The 21318-nt window shown below is 36.9% G+C and overlaps 1 long non-coding RNA gene across 1 annotated transcript; it reads left to right on the forward strand.

Moving 5' to 3' along the window:
* Nucleotides 1-5666: 5666 nt before the first annotated feature.
* LOC138355110 (uncharacterized) lies at nt 5667-16062 on the forward strand. The gene is made up of 3 exons (XR_011223828.1): nt 5667-6121; nt 11686-11802; nt 15785-16062. It is a non-coding gene; the product is annotated as an uncharacterized lncRNA (long non-coding RNA).
* Nucleotides 16063-21318: the final 5256 nt, after the last annotated feature.

Genomic DNA, 21318 nt, shown 5'->3' on the forward strand with positions numbered 1-21318 from the left:
ATTGAAAAGGAAGTATTTAAGGTTAATTTCTAATCAATTATGTGTTTCCATCACTTTTTATCGTATATTTAATGAATTAATAACAATAAACTGAAAATTCACAAAAACGTGGAAAAACGGCAAAATATTGCCTAATTCGACGATATTTTGTTTAAATCACATAAGGAAAAAGGGGATGATAAACGTCAAAATATTGCTGAATTCGATGATTTTTCGTACGAAACAAAATGCAAGAAAACTTGCTTAAAATGCAATATTATGCGAATTTCTGAGATTTGAGGTCAAATCACATATCGTGATACTACATGAAATAGTATCGAAATATTGGTATAAACGAATATATTTACGTATTATCAAACTACATGAAAAACGTAAAAAAAGTCACGTTTATATTTATATTTAACCATATTTGAGGCTTTTAACTTCAAATCATAGAGCGAGGTTTCGTATTATTTAGATCCAAGAAAAGACATATGACAATGTTGTTTCCAATACAAATGATAAAAATCAATGTGTTTTCATTACAATTAACTAAAATGTTCTTGATTTTCTGTTTATATTACCGATGGAAGATGTACACGTAAAACCGCTCTAATCCGGCTGAAACGTCGATATATGCAATAAAAACCGATCTTCTCCCCTTTTCAATATCTTGCTACGTATTTTAACGAGAAACAAATAGATGATTGAAAAATGAAGTATTTAAGGTTATTATCTAATCAATTATGTGTTTGAATAATTTTTATCGTATATATAAAGAATTATTACCCATAGATTGAAAATTAAAAAAAACGTGGAAAAACGGCAAAATATTGCCTAATTCGATGATATTTTGTTTAAATCACATAAAGGAAAAGGTGATGATACACGTCAAAATATTGCTAAATTCGATGATTTTTCGTATGAAACAAAATGCAAGAAAACTTGCTTAAAATGCAATATTATGCGAAATTCTGAGATTTGAAGGCCAAATCACATATCGTGATACTACATGAAATAGTATCGAAATATTGGTAAAAATGAATATATTTACGTAATATCAAACTACATGAAAAACGTGAAAAAGGTCACTATTTTACCATATTTGAGGATTTTAACTTCAAATCATAGAGCAAGGTTTCGTATTATTTAGATCCAAGAAAAGACATATGACAATGTTGTTTCCAATACAAATGATAAAACCAATGTGTTTTCATTGGAATTAATTAAAAGTTCCTGATTTTCCGTTTATATTACCGATGAAAGATGTACACGTAAAACCTCTCTAATCCGGCTGAAACGTCGATATATGCAATAAAAACCGAACTTCTCCCCTTTTCAATATCTTACTCAGTATTTTAACGAGAAACAAATAGATGATTGAAAATGAAGTATTTAAGGTTATTATCTAATCAATTATGTGTTTGCATCATTTTTATCGTATATATATAATGAATTAATACCCATAGACTGAAAATTCACAAAAACGTGGAAAAACGGCAAAATATTGCCTAATTCGCTGATATTTTGTTTAAATCACATAGAGGAAAAGGGGATGATAAACGTCAAAATATTGCTAAATTCGATGATTTTTCGTACGAAACAAAATGCAAGAAAACTTGCTTAAAATGCAATATAATGCGACATTCTGAGATTTAAAGGCCAAATCACATATCGTGATACTACATGAAATAGCATCGAAATATTGGTAAAAATGAAAATATTTACGTAATATCAAACTACATGAAAAACGTGAAAAAGTCACTATTTTACCATATTTGAGGATTTTAACTTCAAATCATAGAGCGAGGTTTCGTATTATTTAGATCCAAGAAAAGACATATGACAATGTTGTTTCCAATACAAATGATAAAACCAATGTGTTTTCATTAGAATTAACTAAAATTTTCCTGATTTTCCGTTCATATTACCGATGGAAGATGTACACGTAAAACCGGTATAATCTGACTGAATCGTCGATATATGCAATGAAGACCGAACTTCTCCCCTTTTCAATATCTTACTCAGTATTTTAACGAGAAACAAATAGATGATTGAAAATGAAGTATTTAAGGTTATTATCTAATCAATTATGTGTTTGCATCATTTTTATCGTATATATAATGAATTAATACCCATAGACTGAAAATTCACTAAAACATGGAAAAACGGCAAAATATTGCCTAATTCGATGATATTTTGTTTAAATCACATAAAGGAAAAGGAGATGATAAACGTCAAAATATTGCTAAATTCGATGATTTTTCGTACGAAACAAAATGCAAGAAAACTTGCTTAAAATGCAATTTTATGCGAAATTCTGAGATTTGAAGGCCAAATCACATATCGTAATACTACATGAAATAATATCGAAATATTTGTAAAAATGAATATATTTACGTAATATCAAACTACATGAAAAACGTGAAAAAAGTCACTATTTTACCATATTTGAGGATTTTAACTTCAAATCATACAGCGAGGTTTCGTATTATTTAGATCCAAGAAAAGACATGACAATGTTGTTTCCAATACAAATGATAAAATCAATGTGTTTTCATTAGAATTAATTAAATGTTCCTGATTTTCCGTTTATATTACCGATGGAAGATGTACACGTAAAACCGCTCTAATCCGACTGAAACGTCGATATATGCAATAAAAACCGAAATTCTCCCCATTTCAAAATCCAACTCAGTATTTTAACGAGAAACAAATGGTTGATTGAAAAGAAGTATTTAAGGTAAATTTCTAATCAATTATGTATTTGCATCATTTTATCGTATATTTAATGAATTAATAACAATAAACTGAAAATTCACAAAAACGTGGAAAAACGGCAAAATATTGCCTTATTCGATGATATTTTGTTTAAATCACATAAAGGAAAAGGGGATGATAACCGTCAAAATATTGCTAAATTCGACGATTTTTCGTACGAAACAAAATGCAAGAAAACTTGCTTAAAATGCAATATTATGCGAAATTCTGAGATTTGAAGGCCAAATCACATATCTTGATACTACATGAAATAGTATCGAAATATTGGTAAAAATGAATATATTTACGTAATATCAAACTACATGAAAAACGTGAAAAAAGTTACAATTTTACCATATTTGAGGATTTTATCTTCAAATCATAGAGCGAGGTTTTGTATTCTTTAGATCCAAGAAAAGACATATGACAATGTTGTTTCCAATACAAACGATAAAAATCAATGTGTTTTCATTAGAATTAACTAAAATGTTCTTGATTTTCTGTTTATATTACCGATGAAAGATGTACATGTAAAACCGCTCTAATCCGGCTGAAACGTCGATATATGCAATAAAAACCGAACTTCTCTCCTTTTCAATATCTTACTCAGTATTTTAACGAGAAACAAATGGTTGATTGAAAATGAAGTATTTAAGGTTAATTTGTAATCAATTATGTGTTTTCATCATTTTTATCGTATATATAATGAATTAATAACAATAAACTGAAAATTCACAAAAACGTGGAAAAACGGCAAAGTATTGCCTAATTCGATGATATTTTGTTTAAATTACATAAAGGAAAAGGAGATGATAAACGTCAAAATATTGCTAAATTCGATAATTTTTCGTACGAAACAAAATGCAAGAAAACTTGCTTAAAATGCAATATTATGCGAAATTCTGAGATTTGAAGGCCAAATCACATATCGTGATACTACATGAAATAGTATCGAAATACTGGTAAAAATGAATATATTTACGTAATATCACACTACATGAAAAACGTGAAAAAAGTCACTATTTAACCATATTTGAGGATTTTAACTTCAAATCATAGAGCGAGGTTTCGTATTATTTAGATCCAAGAAAATACATATGTCAATGTTGTTTCCATTACAAATGATAAAACCAATGTGTTTTCATTAGAATTAACTAAAATGTTCCTGATTTTCCATTTTTATTACCGATGGAAGCAGAGGCTCAAGAGAGGGATATAGAGGCTCAAGAGAGTGATGCAGAGGCTCAAGAGAGTGATGCAGAGGCTCTAGAGAGGGATGCAGAGGCAGAAGAGAGTGGTGCAGAGGCTGAAGAGAGGGATGTGGAGGCTCAAGAGAGTGATTCAGCAACCTGTCCTCTTAAAAAGAACGTCAACATTTGCCGTTTGACTCTACGGCTGTTTTTGGACGTTATTTTGTGTAAAACTACGTCTATTTTCGCTTCCATGGACTATCTCTTGTTATTCAATTAAATACCACACTCTTATTATTCTATAACTCACTGACTATGCTCTGATATTTGTTCTTCAAGTAAAAATATATATATTTTTGCCTTAATTAGGCCATTATCCAGAAAATTCCAGCCTATCGATCTTTATATTTACGAAAACATCTAATAAATTTGGAAATGAATTTTTCGTTCGCCGACAGTTGCCTGTTACTATTTAACCCTCTATGCTTTAATGTCGCTGGTCATTGTGACTTTCCCAGGATTTATATATGTTTTGTAGTAGCATTTAGTCAGACTACAGTAATTTAACTAATGGGAAACCTCTATAGTTGTCGTAAATTAATAATAATCATTTATCAAATAATAAATTAGCAAACATATGCAACATTTTATGTTACGACTTTTCGGGTAGGCCGTTCTGTTTGTTTACAACCCCAATGGTTCAAAATACACAATACTTTTAATATATAAGTGACTAAGTATGCTCTAATATATGGTCCTCAATGAAAATTATCGTTTTTTTTTGTTAATTTGTCCATAATGAATAAGATTCCTTACTGTTGATCTTTATATTAAGAAAAACATCTAAACAAATTGGTATTGTGTTTTCGTTCAGATAAAGTTTCCAGATACTATTTCCTAGTTATCAATTAATGTAGGTGGTTATTTTAATTCGCGGCTACCAGGGGCTTTCTCCCATTATACAATATAAATGTACTCACTAACTATTCTCTGGTATCTGTTCTTCAAGTAAAATTACCTATTTTTTTTTAATTAGTCCATAATTCATAAAATTCCTTCAGGTCGATCTTTATATTTAGAAAAACATCTAATCAATTTGGAATTTAATTTTTCGTTCACCTACAGTTACCTGCTATTATTTCATTGTTATATTTTATGTCGCTGGTCATTACAATTTTCCAAGAATTTAAACAGCTAAACAGCAAGTAGCATCTTGTTAGAGTACAGGAATTTACCTATGGAGAACCTCGATAGCTGCCGAATATTATTAATGATTATATATGTAATTTAAAATAATGAATTATATACCATTTCTTATGTTACGTCTTTGGCGGGTAGGCCGTTCTGCGAGTTTACAACCGAATTGTTTAAAAATCACACTATTTTAAATGTATGAGTCACTAGTATGCTCTGATATATGTTCTGCAATGAAAATAAAGATTGTTTTGTTGTTAATTACTCCATAAATGTGTAATATGTTAATTCAGTCTAAAATCTTTTTGCAACGTTTATATGCGATATACGTAGCTGGAAACTACCTAATATTTAAAAATAATAGTTACAACATTCTATTAATATATAATGTTGAAATAAATATCACACAAAGTCTGTATATCTGTTTTTAGATGTCTTATAAATCTTCTTTTAAAATAGTATTAATGATTTTTATGAATCTTGAGTAAAAATTATGTTAATTATTATTAATCTAATTGTTATTATTTTAAGTAAAAGAATTGCAAGTATTCGCATAACCACGGGATCTCTGTTTGTGTATGAATGCACGGATTTGTTTTTGTTATGAGAGGGACGCCTTAGAAAGCATGGTGTAGGCCACCTGTGGCTCGCATCCGATCCCACGATCGTCGTCGCCCCTAAATCAACACAACAGGTATTTAGTATTTACGATTATAATAAGTAATATTTCTTTTATAATAATATTGCAGCAGGTGGTGTAGTGGTAGGACACTCGCCTGGCGTTCCGCGAGCGCTATGTCATGGGTTCGTATCCTGGCCGGGGAGGATTTACTGGGCGCAATTCCTTAACTGTAGCCTCTGTTTAACGCAACAGTAAAATGTGTACTTGGATGAAAAAACGATTCTTCGCGGCGGGGATCGTATTCCAGGGACCTGCCCGAAACGCTACTCGTACTAGTGGCTGTACAAGAATGTAACAACTCTTGTATATATCTCAGGTAAGGGGCTAGGCATTTACACTCTTAGGTCAGCAAACTAGCTAGAAGGTTAGACTATTAGACTCCACTGGTCAATCGGGGCCCTGCATGACTCAGCTTATCCTAACCTAGCCCAGCTTAAACCATCTTAGCATAGTTCATTCTAGCTGTGCATAGTGCTTGCACAGCCTTGCTTATCCTAGTTTACCTCTTCCTAGCCTACCGTAGCCAAGCCTATCCCAGTATACCCTTACCTAGTCTTGCCTAGCCTAACCCTGCCTTGCTTTTAAACATGACCAGTCCTTCCTACCCAAGCCAAGCCCTGACCAGCTTAGCCAAGCCAATCCCTGCCTAGATTTAGCATAGCCTTGCCTCTTTATTAATATATAGAGGGTACCACCTCTGGTTGAGTTTGTAGGAACCCTCCACTTATAGGGTTGAGGGTTCCATATATATATATATATATATATATATATATATATATATATATATATATATATATATATATATATATATATATATATATATATATATATATATATATATATATATATATATATGACAATGTCAGACCACGAAGGAAAATGAAACAGGAAATTTCCTTAAGTACTTTCGTATATTAAATACATCTTCAAAAGGACCTTTTGAAGATGTATTTAATATACGAAAGTACTTAAGGAAATTTCCTGTTTCATTTTCCTTCGTGGTCTGACATTGTCACATTCTTAATCACGTGTTTATTTTCGTGATATACATATATATATATATATATATATATATATATATATATATATATATATATATATATATATATATATATATATATATATATATATATATATATATATATATATATATATGTCGTACCTAGTAGCCAGAACGCACTTCTCGGCCTACTATGCAAGGCCTGATTTGCCTAATAAGCCAAGTTTTCCTGAATTATTATATTTTCTCAATTTTTTTTCTTATGAGATGATAAAGCTACCCATTTCATTATGTATGAGGTCAATATTTTTTTATTGGAGTTAAAATTAACGTAGATATATGACCAAACCCAACCAACCCTACCTAACCTAACCTAACCTTTCATTTTAGGTTAGGTTAGGTTAGGTAGCTGAAAAAGTTAGGTTACGTTTGGTTAGGTAGGTTAGGTAGTCGAAAAACAATTAATTCATGAAAACTTGGCTTATTAGGCAAATCGGGCCTTGCATAGTAGGCAGAGAAGTGCGTTCTGGCTATTAGGTACGACATATATATATATATATATATATATATATATATATATATATATATATATATATATATATATATATATATATATATATAGAATATAAATAATGTGTGTGTAAACATGCCACGTGTGTGTAAATCACAAAAATTAACACTTGATGAAAAATGTGACAGTGTCAGACCACGGAGGAAGAATTGAAACAGGAATTTCCTTAAGTACTTTCATATATTAATACATCTTCAGAAGGAATAATTTTTTATATAAATTAAATTAAAAAAAATCATTCCTCCATCGTCTGACACTCATATATATATATATATATATATATATATATATATATATATATATATATAATATATATATATATATATATATATATATATATATATATATGTATATATATATATATATATGCGAACAAGCCTGAATGGTCCCCAGGACAATATGCAACTGAAAACTCACACCCCAGAAGTGACTCGAACCCATACTGCCAGGAGCAACGCAACTGGTATGTACAGGGATGCCTTAATCCGCTTGACCATCACGACCAGACATAAGGAAGTGATAGCCGAGGCTATTTGACCCACTTCCCCGCTGGCACTCGGATGGTAATCTTGGGCATAGCATTTTATCAAATCACCTCATTTTTGGGGCAACATGTGAGGAACACAAATGCGAACAAGCCTGAATGGTCCCCAGGACAATATGCAACTGAAAACTCACACCCCAGAAGTGACTCGAACCCAATACTGCCAGGAGCAACGCAACTGGTATGTACAGGGACGCCTTAATCCGCTTGACCATCACGACCAGACATAAGGAAGTGATAGCCGAGGCTATTTGACCCACTTCCCCGCTGGCACTCGGATGGTAATCTTGGGCATAGCATATGGGTTCGAGTCACTTCTGGGGTGTGAGTTTTCAGTTATATATATATATATATATATATATATATATATATATATATATATATATATATATATATATATATATATATATATATATATATATATATATTATTGATGCCGCAACAGCTCAAGCCCTAAGGGAGAAACACCCACCCAGGGCTCCGAGTGAGGACGACATTGTACAAGTGGGGGCTACCGGAGCAGAACCTCTCTGGGTGGCTGAATCTGTGGTCCATAAAGCAGCCATGTCCTTCCCTACAGGATCAGCAGGTGGGTTCACAGGACTAAAACCCAACCACCTCAAGCAAATGCTCAACCCTGCACTGGGTGACATTGCAAAGAACCTCTTGGTGGAACTAACCAGATTCACCAACACATGTCTAGCTGGCAACATACCAGCGTCCATAAGACCTATCTTTTTTGGAGCATCTCTCTGTGCTCTAAAGAAAAAGGATGGAGGGATCAGGCCAATAGCTGTGGGCAATTCTCTCCGGCGTCTCGTCGCAAAGGCAGCTGCAAGAACAGTTAGTGATGCAGCGGCCAACATGCTGAAGCCAAAACAGCTCGGGTTTGGCATTCCACAAGGGTGTGAGGCGGCAGCCCATGCAGCTCGAGCCTTCATCGCCAACATCACAGACGAAAAGGCCCTTATCAAGCTAGATTTCAAAAATGCCTTCAATTTGGTGCGGAGGGATGCTGTACTCCGTGCGGTTCATAGTCATTTCCCTTCCCTCTACCCTTTTGTACATTCATGCTACAGTATGGATCTTAAGCTACTTTTTGGCGAACATGAAATTGACTCGCGAGAAGGCGTCCAACAGGGTGACCCCCTCGCTCCTCTCCTTTTCTGCTTAGTCATCAAACAAGTCACAGAGGTCCTGTCCAGCGAGCTTAACATCTGGTTCTTGGATGATGGTACCCTAGCTGGTTCCCAAGACTCCCTCCTGGAGGACATCAGAAAAATCCAGGAGCAAGGTGCAGTTTTAGACCTCACCCTGAACCCTTCTAAATGTGAAATAATATGTTCCAACAAGGGCATCGTAGAGAGAATAGAGGGTCTTCTGCCAAATATCCATAAAACTAAACCTGAAGACAGCACACTCCTAGGAGCTCCCCTGGGGTTGAAAGCCATCGATGAGGTCCTTGATAAGAAAATCGCCGACCTTAAGAGGATGGATGGGAGGATTGAGGATATTGATGCTCATGATGCACTCTACCTCATCACCAGATGTCTGTCCCTCCCCAGGTTAACCTACTTTCTGAGGTGTTCACCATCTTACAGTAGCCAAAAACTAAGTGAGTATGACCGGTTACTGAAATCAATGCTAGAAAAAGCCCTTAACCTCTCTCTCGATGACCTACAGTGGAAACAAGCCTCTCTTCCCGTAAGACTTGGGGGCCTCGGAGTTCGAACAGCAACGCAAATCGCTGTTCCAGCCTTCCTGTCCTCCTTATCAGCATCCGACGACCTTGTGAAGGAAATTCTACCTGCCCACTTACATCAGCTGGCAGGTGTACATGATCCCAATTTTACACGCTGTGCCACAGAGTGGGCCTCTCGTGCAGGCCAATCACCTCAACCACCATCCCCAAAATCCCACAAGCAATCCAGCTGGGATGGTCCCATTGTAGACCAAGTTGCTGCAGAGTGCCTGGGTGCTGCAACAACACAACACGACATTGCTCGCCTCACAGCAGTAGCAGCACCACATGCAGGGGATTTCCTGTTAGCAACCCCAATGTCGGCAACTGGCACGCGTCTCACACCACACGCCCTCCGAATTGCTGTGGCCCTCCGCCTTGCTGCCCCAATCCACACCAGATATAGGTGTATTTGCGGCGAGGTGGTGGCTGACAGGTACGGTCACCATGGCCTACTCTGCCAAAGCACAGGGGGATGGCACTCGAGGCACAGTGAAGTTAACGACATCATTAAGAGGAGCCTCACCACAGCTGGATGCCCAGCTGAAAGGGAGCCCCGTTACCTAACGCCCCGTAACTCTGATGCTCTTATTGGTCGCCCGGATGGTATCACAGTGAACCCCTGGAAGAATGGCAAGCAGTTGGTATGGGACTACACGTGCGTATCAACCCTGGCTAACACCTACATTAACCTCAGTGTTGCACTACCAGGTGGCGCTGCCACCCACAGGGAAGCAGCCAAATCCCGTAAGTATAGAGAACTGGATCACCACTACAATTTTGTCCCCATTGCTTCTGAGACGCTCGGCGCCTGGGGTAAAAGTGCTACCAGTTTTTTGAAGGAACTGGGTTCTAGGCTCATTGAAACAACAAGGGACCCGAGAGCTGCAAGCTTTCTTTTCCAGCGCCTCAGTGTGGCGATACAGAGGGGAAATGCGCACTGCATCCAGGGTTCCTGCCCGCCATCTGAGGAGCTGGAGGAACTCGACAACCTATGACAACAATCTTTGTAACCCATATGTAACTCCTTTTTTGTAACAAAGTTCAAATAAAGTAAATATATATGTGTACATACAAAAGAATGGGGGTGGTAGAAGATAATATTAGTGTTCAGTGAGAAACCACAAGGTCTCCTCTGAATACTTTTTATTTTCTTCTCCGAGGCTATGGGTCCCCACATTGGCACCAGAGGTGGTACCCTCACAAACTTTAAAATATATATATATATATATATATATATATATATATATATATATATATATATATATATATATATATATATATATATATATATATATATATATATATATATATATATATATATAATATTAATATATATCCTGCCTGAAATGCTGCGTGTACTAGTGGCTTTACAAGATTTTGTGGTTATTCTCTATATCTGGTTCACCTAACAGTAAATAAGTACCTGGGAGTTAGACAGCTGTTATGGGCTGCTTCCTAGGGATGTGTGTGTGTGTTTGTATTCATGTTGAATTTTACAAAGTAGGAAGAGATGTTTGTAAAAAAAAAAAAAATCAAATATTTTTGAAAGTATAAGTAGATTTGATATTTTTCTCTAATTGTTTATTTCTGCTGTCTCGCCTCCTTTATAAAATGGCATCATTCTTGCTTTTTTAAGGATATCAGGAAAAGTAAGGCACTCCAGAGATTTGTTGACTCCTTCCTAGTGTTGCCTAGCCCAGCCCAGCCTAGACAAGGCAGGCTGGGCATCCTAGCCTCACGCAGCTTAGCCCCAACCTACATGTAGCATCCCAGTCCATCCTAAGTGATCATTACCTTACTGGATGTGTTTTCTCTTCAGCCCTGAATGTAATGTGGTGGAACATAAGCAGATACATATCAGGTCGTAGAGAATCTGTACTTCATACATTTCTTAATAATGTCTCACAAATATTTAAATAATTAAACAAAAATTGTATAATAACTTCATATTATTCTTGCAATTTATTTTTGCATTTTTTTTATACAAAATTTACATTTTAAAAGATTACCTCTATTTTTAGATTGATGACTTGAAGACTACAGTGCCATCCACAGCAAATCATGGTCTTAAAATATCTCCTAGCAATGACGAGACCAATTTTCACAGAGATCAAATTTTTGCTAAGCAGTAGTCACAGGTAAATATATATTATATATATATAATATTATATATATAAAATTAACTACTTCATTGCTCAAAGCACCTTTAGACATTCTGAGAGTTGTGCTATTTTATTAATTAATTAATTAGGCTATATTTTAATGTTTTGTAATGTTTTCATTACTTTTTTTGTTTTGAAATATAAATTGTTGAGTTTTGAAACATTTCGACATTAACTATACCTGAATATTTATAAACAAAAAAATACCAGAACTATGTCCTTGACAATTGCACTAAGAAGTCTTTGCCAAAATCAGGTGCTCAGTGCAGTAGTTAAAAACTTAAAAGTTGTACCACCTCTGGTGCAAGATTAGGGACCCATAGCCTCAGAGAAGAAAATAGAGAGTACTCAGAGAAGGCCTTGAATAATAGGCAGGCTGTTTGTGTGTGTTTCGACGGTAAGCTTGCTGACACCAAATGTAGTTACCTAAGTGTAGTTACAGGATTAGAGCTACGCTCGTGGTGTCCCGTCTACCCAGCACTCTTTGTCACATAATGCTTTGAAACTACTGACGGTCTTGGCCGCCACCACCTTCTCACTTAACTTGTTCCAACCGTGTACCACAATGTATGCGAAAGGAAATTTTTTTATATTTCTTTGTCATCTTTGTTTAGTTAGTTTAAATCTATGACCTTTTGTTCTTGAAGTTCCAGGTCTCGGGAAATCTTCCCTATCGATTTTATCAATTCCTGTTACTATTTTGTACATAGTGATTTTATCACCTCTTTTTGTTGTCTTCTAGTTTTGGCATATTTAATGCCTCTGACCTCTCCACATAGCTCTTGCCCTTTAGTTCTGGGAGCCACTTAGTAGCATGTCTTTGCACCTTTTCCAGTTTGTTGATGTGCTTCTTAAGATATGGGCACCAAACAACCGCTGCATATTCTAGCCGTGGCCGAACAAAACTCGTGAACAATTTCTTTAGTATTTCGCCATCCTTGTATTTAAACAAAATTCTTAAGTTAGAAAGCGTGGCATAGGCTCCTCACACAACGTTCTTTATGTGGGCCTCAAGTGATAGTTTTCTATCTAGAATCAACCCTAGACCTCTTTCTTTTATCAGAATTATATAAAGATTTCTCACATAATTTGTAGGTTGTGTGGGATCTATGTTCTATTCCACATTCCATAACATGGCATTTATTCACATTAAATTTCATTTGCCAAGTGGTGCTCCATATATTTATTTTGTCCAGGTTTTCTTGAAGGGCATGACAATCATCTAAATTTCTTATCCATCCCATTATCTTAGCATCATCAGCAAACATGATTATATAATTCTGTATTCCTACTGGTAGATCATTTATGTAGACAATGAACATTTCTGGTGCATGTACTGTGGTACTCCACTTGTGACACTTCTCCAGTCCGATTGCCTCTGATTACTGCCCTCATTTTTCTATCAGTCAGAAAATTTTTCATCCATGTTAGAAGCTTACCTGTCACCCATCCAAAATTTTCTAGTTTCCAGAACAACCTCTTATGTGGAACTCTGTCGAAAGCCTTTTTTATGTCTAGATGGATGCAGTCAACCCAACTACCTTTTTCCTTTAAAATCTCTGTGGCTCAATCATAGAAACTGAGTAAATTCGATACACAGGATCTTCCAGATCGAAAACAATACTGTCTGTGTGATATTATATAATTTCTCTCCAGGTGTTCTACCCATTTAGTTTTTATTATTTTTTTTCAATTTTTTCACTGTTACACTTGTCAATGATTCAGGTCTATAACTGAGAGAGGTGGGGTCTTCCCTGTTGCCACTTTTGTAGATTGGAACTATGTTAGCCTTTTTCCACATGTTTGCTATGACTCCTATACACAGGGATGCCTGAAAGATCAGGTGAAGTGGAAGGCTGAGCTCAGATGCACATTCTCTCAGAACCCATGGGGAAACTCCATCTGGACCAACTGCTTTGTTCTTACTTAGCTCCTTTAGCATATTTTCCACTTCATCTCTAGACACCTCTATACGCTCTATGATGTTCTCAGAAATTCTTATTGTGTCTGGTTCTCTTAAGATTTCATTTTGTATAAACACACTTTGGAACTTTTGGTTTAATGTTTCACACATTGCATTATCATTTTCTGTGAATCTGTTTCCTATTTTCAACCTCTGGATATTATCCTTTACCTGCAATTTGTTGTTTATGAATTTGTAGAATAGGCCCTGTTTTGTTTTACATTTATCCATTATCCCTTTTTAAAAATTTCTTTCTGCCTCTTCCCTTACTGCTGTATAGTTGTTTCTCGCATCTTTGTATCGCTGGTATGATTGGGGGTTTGGCTTCTTTCTATTTTGATACCTGCTTGATGGGGTTCTGCTCTTCTACTCCCCAAGCCCGGCCCGAGGCCAGGCTCGACTTGTGAGAGTTTGGTCCACCAGGCTGTTGCTTGGAGCGGCCCGCAGGGCCACATACCCACAACATCCCGGCTGATCCGGAACTTCTCTTAGAAAACAGTCCAGTTTTCTCCTGAAGATGTCCACGGTTGTTCCGGCAGGAACAACCGTGCAACCGTGCTCTGAAGGGGAAAGTGAATACTGAGCAGTACTCGAGACGGGACAACATAAGTGACTTGAAGAGTACAACCATTGTGATGGGATCCCTGGATTTGAAAGTTCTCATAATCCATCCGATCATTTTTCTGGCCGACGCAATATTTGCTTGGTTATGCTCCCTAAACATTAGATCGTCGGACATCATTATTCCCAAATCCTTGACATGCTGTTTTTCTACTATGGGAAGATTCGATTGTGTTTTGTACCCTGTATTATGTTTCAGATCCTCATTTTTGCCATACCTGAAATTTATCACTGTTAAACATCATGTTATTTTCTGCTGCCCAATCGAAAACTTTGTTGACATCTGCTTGTAGTTTTTCAATGTCTTTCATTCCATTTTTGTGTCTTTTGGTCTGTGGCCCTCTCTCAATTTCTGTTGAACCAATCCTGTTTCCTGGCCCTGCATCTCTGTTTTGGTATGAATGTTTGTGTGCCTTCATTGTATATTTTGCAAAATTTGGCATACATTTAATTTACTTCCCTGTCTAGCAACAAGTCTGCCTAATTACTTATTAAAAAAAAATTGAAGTTCCCCATAGTGACCTCTCTCTCTTGAAATCAAGTTTATCAACTGTTTCAATGTCCCCATTTTCTGTGTGTGTGTGTTTTGAGGCTAAGCTTGCTGATACCATGTGTGTGTGTGTGTGTTTGGAGGCTAAGTTTGCTGATACCATGTGTGTGTGTGTGTTTGGAGGCTAAGCTTGCTGATACCATGTGTGTGTGTGTGTTTGGAGGCTAAGTTTGCTGATACCATGTGTGTGTGTGTGTGTTTGGAGGCTAAGCTTGCTGATACCATGTGTGTGTGTGTGTGTGTGTGTTTAGAGGCTAAGCTTGCTGATACCATGTGTGTGTGTGTATTTGGAGGCTAAGCTTGCTGATACCATTTGTGTGTGTGTGTTTAGAGGCTAAGCTTGCTGATACCATGTGTGTATTTGGAGGCTAAGCTTGCTGATACCATGTGTGTGTGTGTTTGGAGGCTAAGCTTGCTGATACCATGTGTGTGTGTGTGTTTGGAGGCTAAGTTTGCTGATACCATGTGTGTGTGTGTTTGGAGGCTAAGTTTGCTAACACCGTGTGTGTACTCACCTGTTTAAATAATAATAGGGGTGTGTACCACCTCTGGTGCAATTGTAGGGACCCACAGCCTTGAAGAAAATAAAGAGTATTCAGAGAAGACCTTGTGGATTCTCACTGAACACTAATCTTTTCTTCTCCTACCACCCCTCTTATTTTGTTTTATGCTGTATTCTATTATATATCATATAAATACATAGCCAAATGGCAATATTTATTATGTCTATACAAAAAAGAAGACATCCACTTTATTTTTTTTCTCTCCTTTGTTTCTATGTGGATTTTGTTGTGACTAATGATTCTCCTCCTTCCGATCAACAGGTCTTCCTCACTGGGCTTGCTCGGCTTTTGTGTTACTGTGAGGGTGCCATCATCGTTTACCCTTCAAGACTGACTCATGATGGCATTGCATTTGTGGACTTCCCTTCACAGTAAACAGTCCTTCTCCATATGGTGATTGTCCAGGGCAAGCAGGGTGTGACTGCCATCTTGGAGAAGCAGGGTCTTTTAATATGAAGAATCTTCCGTCTTCTCTACTTACGCCAGCTTGTGCCGGCCTTGCATTCTTGTTACTTCATGGCCCTTGGGCCTTTTTTATTTATTTTACATAATAATTTTTTTTATTAATACCCGTGTTTCACAAGAGATCCTTAACATTTTAAGCACCAATTGTATTGACTAATGTACGTCTTGTAACCTTTAAGACATAAATAGACAAGACATAGATAAATGAGTGAATAATACTGAGTGACTAGGTTAGGGCGAGGAACATAGTACAGTGTCTGGCTTTGGAAGAATGCCTACTGTTTTAGAAACCTTATTGCCATGATCATAATCGTATGGGTTAAAAAGCATTTGTTGTCACTCCTACACTGTGGCTTGTTGAGCTTGAAACCTTTGCTCCTTGTTCGTGTTACATCTGACCTTTTGAAGAAATTGTATGAATCAATATCCTCCAAATTGTTCAGTATTTTAAAGGTTTCGCTCTATTACTCTCTCATTTGCATATATCTAAGCATATAGATTATATATAGATTTAGATTAGATTTTTTAGTCAGGTAAAGGTACATACATTGCAGATGAGTTACAAAGGGAAAAACAATGACTAGAGTTCACTAGCTCTATTGGAAGAGAAACGTCTGCAAGACAAGTGTGGGCAAAAATTAAGGTAGCTAAGGGGAGCAGAGCCCGGCCTGCGGCTCACAACGACCCCCAGGGTAAGGCTGAAGAACTAATTCACAAGTGGAGTGATGCAGCATCATCCTCCTCCCTCCCTGCAGAAGTAAGCAGGGAACAGCTCCTCCGACATAATGACAGAAGGATTAGGATAACAAGAGCACAATCTAGTGATGACGAGTATGGGGAACCAATTACAGCCAAGGAAGTAAAGGGGGCTATGAAAAGGGTAAAAGTACAGCACCTGGTGAAGATGGCGTCACCTACGACATACTCAATGCACTGTGTGAAGTGTCTGGCAATTCACTACTCCACCTGTTTAACAAGTCATTCCTATGTGGAGTGTTGCCCACACAATGGAAACATGCAATAATGGTCCCAATACCGATACCCAATGACCCTGGCAATTATAGACCTATCAGTCTCATGTAATGCACTTGGAAGATGCTTGAAAGGATCATCCTAAACCGACTATTGCACAAAATAGGTAGGTTAGGGGAGGGGTCAATGGATTTGTTAAAGGACGGAGGACAGCAAACTATAGTTAATTACCTTGCTAATGATACAGCTAAGTACTCCCAATAAATTCGCACCTCGGGGCAAAATTTTAAAATTTAAAATACAATACCTAAAGCCACTAATACGCATAGCGTTTCGGGCAAATATATACGAAGTAAAACCCAAACAAAGAACTGTCTCCGTAGGACCCATAAAAGATGAGACTAACAATTTTAAGTTGTATGATAAAAGGGCGGCAAACACTCTCAATGAATACCTAACATCAGTGTTCACACTAGAAAGCTTGAATGACATCCCATCACCAACACAAATGTTTGTCGGAGGTAAGGAGAATGAATTAAGAGAAATACCAACTACACGCGACACAATCAGGAAGAGCATTGACAAACTAAAAGACTCAGAAGCCCAAAGTGTAAATGGATTTAAGTCCCAAGTCGTAAAGGAACTGGCAAATTAATTGGGTGGTTGTAGGTAGGAGCTGGCTTGTATGGGCCGGTGGGCCTTCTGCAGTTATCTTTGTTCTTGTGTTCTTGTGTTCTTATGTTGAGTAGCAACATTTGCAAATTTGCAGATGATACAAAAATAGGTAGGGAAATTAACACGGAAGAAGACTCACTATCACTTCAAGTTGATCTAAATAGGGTTTTGAAATGGTCAAAAGATTGACAGATGCAGTTTAATGCTGATAAATGTAAAGTTTTGAGACTAGGTAATGATGATAGTTACAAGATACGAGCTAGATGGTGTTGAGATTGCGAAGTTGGATTGTGAAAGGGATCTGGGAGTTATGATTAGTAAGAATTTAAAACAAAAGGATCAATTCATGAATGCTCGTAATAAGGCAAATAGGACACTGGGATTTATTAATCGAAGTGTTAGTAACAAGACACCTGGTGTGGTTCTTCAGCTATATCTTGCTCTGGTTAGGCCCCATTTACATTATGCAGTTCAGTTTTGGTCGCCATATTATAGAATGAATATAAATTCACTTGAACGTGTCTAGAGTAGGGTGACTAAGTTAATTCCCCAAAATAGAAATCTTTTATATGAAGAAAGATTAACAAAGCTTAAATTGCATTCACTGGAAAAGCGAAGAGTTAGGGGTGATATGATAGAGGTTTACAAGTGGATGAATGGACATAACAAAGGGGATATTAGTAGGGTATTAAAAGTATCAACACATGACAGAACACAAAACAATGGGTATAAATTGGATAAGTTTAGATTTAGGAAAGACTTGGGTAAATACTGGTTTGGCAACAGGGTTGTTGATTTGTGGAACCAATTACCGCGTAACGTGGTGGAGGTGGGGTCCTCGATTGTTTCAAGCGTGGGTTGGACATGTATATGAGTGGGTTTGGGTGGTTATAGATAGGAGCTGCCTCGTATGGGCCAATAGGCCTTCTGCAGTTACCTTTATTCTTATGCTCTCAATTCACTATGCTTGCCAGTGAAACTCCTTTTCAGAAAATCGCTGGGCCATGGAATAGTTCCCCTGGTAATAGTTGAAGGTGATGTAGTGATCGAGTAATCCTTATACTCCATTATCTCATCATCATAATGGCATAACTAATTACACAAGCATTAATCCTATCCCTATTTACAGGTAACGGTTTTCCACCCTTCTATATCTTACTGTGAGGTGTCGTCACCGTACATAAGCAAGCGACTTGAGAATAGCACATTACGGGCTATTCATGCCCGTGCCACCTCTTGGGTGGCTTAATCTTTATAAATAAATCAGAATAACACACACCACACGGGAGACATCTCCCGTCACGCAGGGTGCAGTCGCACCTCCACATATCTCCAGTATCAGCTCTTGATATTGGTAATGGCTCAAAAGGGCCACCACTTACGGGGTATTCATGCCCGTGTCACCTCTTGGGTGGCTTAATCTTCATCAATCAATCGAATAGCACACAGTACAATCTCCAGTCAAGAATGTAGCACTCGGCGTGTACAGTTCTAATCGACCCAAGACGCTACAGCCTCGACACAGAGCAGACAGCAGACTACGACCGTTGTTCAGGTCCATGTAAATTACATCTACCCGAAGTCCTTCGTCTGAATAGCCAGTTACCAGTTACAGGAGATACTTTTTCACCCACAGAGTTATTAACTCATGGAACCGCCTACCCACCGAAGCGGTACGTGGCAAAACGATGCTGATTTTCAAAATATACCTGGAAAAGATCATTCCTCCCTACACCTGGGGGGTACCTTCGTTAAAGTAAAAAGGTATACAGAAATAACAAAGAAAATAGATATGAATACTATTACCTTCGATGTTAGTAGTAGTTGTGCAAGTGAGGAGAAAGAAAAAATATTACGGAGTTCATGGATGAAAGTAGATTGATAATATTATCTTGGAACGTTAATGGATTAAAAACTAGAGCGGTGGATGTACACTATTATACTCTTAGAGAGAATATTAACATAGCAGCACTCCAGGAAACTGGGGATAGGGATGGTAACAATCTGAACATGAAGATGAACATGTTGAACATGAAGATGTTCAACTGCTGGGCGAGCCCTCTCCTACTCATCTGAGGGGAGGGAGATTAGATTATGCTTGTTTGATAAATGCTGAGGGCATAGAGGAGAATTGTCTTACTGTGGATGAAATGCTAAGAGATTTTGCATTACAAATACAGCTTAAACTAGATAAAAAGCATGCCTGCCTTCAGAGGAAAAGCTTAAAGTTTAATAAGGGAGAATTAAGGGGTCTTGTTGGTCATATTAAGTCTTGGTATGATACTTATAAGCCAGTTTCGGCAGAAGCATTTTATTAAGATTTAATTAAGGAGGTAGATGTATTTAATGCAACATTGACCCGGAAAACATCTGGTATAGAAAAGCATCCCCCCATAAAAGTGTGCGGAGAAGAGAAAGGAAATTTGGAGCAAGTATTGGCAGGAGTTTGCAGAGAAAGTTAGGAGTAACAAACTTGAAGGAAATCTGGCAAGACATAAATGAAATAAGGGGTAAAAAGCATAATTTTGTTGCACATCCTGACCAGTAAGGAATTGCAAAAGGTCTCGTAAATAAATGGGCGGAAGCTGCCAAACTTAGTTCATTTAATTACCCGCTGTAATGAGAGAGTCGTTTGATTCTTGGAAAGATCTAAGAAAGGATTTTATACTTACAGCAGGTAACAGTGGTGATGTCACTTGCACAGGTATTACCAGAGAAGAACTAATAACGGCGATTAAAGTTGGGAAATCTACCGCCCCCTGGGGAGGATGGAGTAACTTATGAAATACTTAATAAACTTGCCATTATGACGAAAAGCCCGCTGTTAGACCTCTTTAATATTAGTTATAAAGAGGGCAGAATTCCCAGTAAATGAAAAAGAACTATGATCATCCTTATCCCTAAAGCCAATGGAGAGTATAGACCTGTGTCTTTAACCTCGTGTTTTTGTAAAATGATGGAGAGGATCATTTTAAATAAACTTTTGTATATAATAGGTGATCAGCTGTCTAATAATTTTTCGGGTTCCTCAGAGGAAAAAGTACCTCTGACTGTATTATTAAATGTCTAGCTAATGGTAATGATTATTATAGATTTTTTATTGATTTATAAGGAGCTTTTGATAAAGCCAACAAAGAGGTTATTTTATATGAATTAGCTGGTCTTGGTGTTGAAGGGAGATTATTGCGCTGGATAGGGGATTATCTTCAGGAAAGGAAGGCTCAGGTGTGGTATCAAGGTTGTATGGTTCAAGGTATCAAGGTCAAGAACTCTGCACACCTCAGGGAGGAGTGTTGAGTCTCACCCTGTTTAATGTACTAATGAATAAGATAGCATCTGAGAAATACTCAAATTGGGTAACTCCAATCATATATGCTGATGATATTTTGTTTCAGGGCAAAGATATTTCAAAGATTCAAACAGTGTTGGACAATTTCGGAAACCAGTGTCACCACATGGGACTAGTGGTTAATGAAGACAAAACTAAAGTTTGAATGTAGAAGTCGGAGGCCCATTATATTGGAAATAAACGGTAAAAATATAGAGAGTTAATATATATAAATATTTAGGCATATATGTTGGATATACCCATGAGAGTTTGGAAACTGAGATGAACAGACTGTTGAGTCAATGTCGGAAGAGATTACAACCTCTGAAGGCCTTGGCATGCTGTGGAAAGGAGT

The sequence above is a fragment of the Procambarus clarkii genome, chromosome 66 (genome assembly GCF_040958095.1).
Source record: "Procambarus clarkii isolate CNS0578487 chromosome 66, FALCON_Pclarkii_2.0, whole genome shotgun sequence".
Lineage (NCBI taxonomy): Eukaryota > Metazoa > Arthropoda > Malacostraca > Decapoda > Cambaridae > Procambarus > Procambarus clarkii.